The following is a 2,500-nucleotide window of genomic DNA, read 5'->3' as shown; positions in this document are numbered from 1 at the left end:
CCACCGGGCAGTCATCATTCACGCGAAGGAGCGTGAGAATTCGGGACGCAAAGCCTGAATGGCCTGCAGCGCTTCTGGGTGGAGTGAAAACTTACATAAATCAAAACGGTCATGCCAAGGGGCTGTAAGGGGTATGCTGTGCACTCATACTATTATAATTTGTATTGTTAGTATTAGCATTAGGACAGCTATTATGGTTATTTTTATATACCTGGCTAAGGTGGTACTATTGCTAGTACTATGATATTGTTGAAAATGTTTCATTATCTTTGGCAATTGATTATTTTTACCAACATAATACTGTAATCTCATTCTCACTATCGTAACTGTGATTATCAGCATAATCTTTGATAATTGTATTATCATCATTATGATGTTATTGTTATTTTCAATTTTATTATCATCATTATTCTCATTCTCATTCTCATAATGATTATAATGACAGCAACAATAAAATTATAATAATGATAATGGTGATAATTATGATCATTATTATCATTATCGCAAACATTAATATCATCATTAGAAGTAACATTTTAGTTGTAGCAAGAATCGTACATAACATTATTAAGAAAAGGTAATTAATGCTATCTCTTGGACATTTATATTAAAACAATGGATATAACTATTATCATTATTACAAGTATCACCATTAACATAAAACTAACTATTCTTTATCATCACCAATTATGATCAACAATAATGATAACAATAACGATAACAACAAGAGCACGGACAACAAAAACATAAACAGTGATATTAATACAGCTGATGACGGTGGCACTGTTAATGCTAACGATGGAAATATATGATGATAATGATGAGGATGAGGATGATGATTACAATGATTACTGGCGCTAATGATTATAATATCATTATAGTACAAAATCACATGAGCAATAACGTCAATAATTTTCTCACGAGCTAAAACATTGTTATGCCAAATTCCAACAACTGATATAAAGATAATGATAATAATGATAATAGGAGTAATAGTAATAATGATGATGATGATAATGTCAATAATAATGATAATAATAGTATAATAATAATAAGGGCAATAACAATAATGATTATAATATTAATAATGATAATGATAATAATATGAAAAATACTGATGACAGAATAAACGAAATAATAATAATAATGACAATGATAAAGATAGTAATAATTATGATAATGATATTCATAATGATAACAATCATAGCAATAATAATAGAGATAAGAACAATAACAATGATAATTACGATGATATTGACAATAAAAGTCATGATGACAATAATAGGTTTAATAAAAATGATGACAATGATATATTCACAAGAAAATAGTAATAATGATAACAATAACGATAATACTGATAATAATAACAATGATTATAATAAAACAAAACCACGCCAGCAGAGCGCTACATATGAATAACGCAAAAGACACAGTCACCCCTTCAACAACAGAAAACGAATTCGCAGAGACTCATGAGTGACTTTTGCCTCACGAGACGCGGAGGAAACTGCTCGACGAACCTCTCCTTGGCCTCCGTGAGAGACCTTTTTGTGGCATTGAGTTGGGATGCAGATGAAGCACGCGGATTGGCTATGTACGAGGAGTACTTGTGAGATACAGGTCGTGTTTGCGTATGATGGTTCAACGATAGCTAGTCTGTGTCTCTAGAAATCTATTGGGATTTTTTCGGTTTAGGTAGGCAGTTAAGGAAGGAGAACAAGGAGGGTTGCACACGCAACGAACGCACGCACACGCACACACACACACGCACGCACGCACGCACACACCCTAACACACACGCACACACACACACACACACACACGAACACATACATGCACACACACACACACACACACACACACACACACACACACAGGCACACACAAACACATACACACACACATGTATGCACGCACGCACACAGGCACACACAAACACATACACACACGCACGCACACACACACACACATACACACACGCGCGCGCACACGCACGCCCACACTCACACACACACGTGTGTAAATTGCAGGTGTTCCGTATACAAAAGACACTATTCTTCCCTTCTCCATAGACGCCTCTGTGGCCTAGTGGTTAGCGCGTCCGCCTCTCACGCGGTGGTCTTGGGTTCGATTCCCGGCAGAGACTAATGTATATATATATATAATATATACACACTGTTAGTGTTTGTTGAAGACTGACGTTCTATTTTGTGTCTGTTTAGAAAGCGACTGTATTCTTATTGAAATATTTTAATCTAAGAATGAGAAGCAAGTGGAAAACTAGTCCAAGTGTGTGGAATGAAAGAGATGAAAAGTTAACTCAGCTTCCAAGGACATTCCTCATGCTAATAATTATTGTTTTCCTCTGAAAAGAAAAATTAAATATAGTTATTTCAAAATAATCAAGTTAAAAGTACGAAGCAGATGTTTATCTATTGGTGAATGCTAAATGGAATATCAAGATTACAGAAGTTATGTATTGGAAGTGCTAAAAGAAAGG

Source organism: Penaeus japonicus, unplaced genomic scaffold (genome assembly GCF_977035675.1).
Source record: "Penaeus japonicus unplaced genomic scaffold, GWHDUDI00000001_assembly GWHDUDI00000035, whole genome shotgun sequence".
Classification (NCBI taxonomy): Eukaryota; Metazoa; Arthropoda; class Malacostraca; order Decapoda; family Penaeidae; genus Penaeus; species Penaeus japonicus.
Note: the sequence above shows the minus strand (reverse complement) of the source record.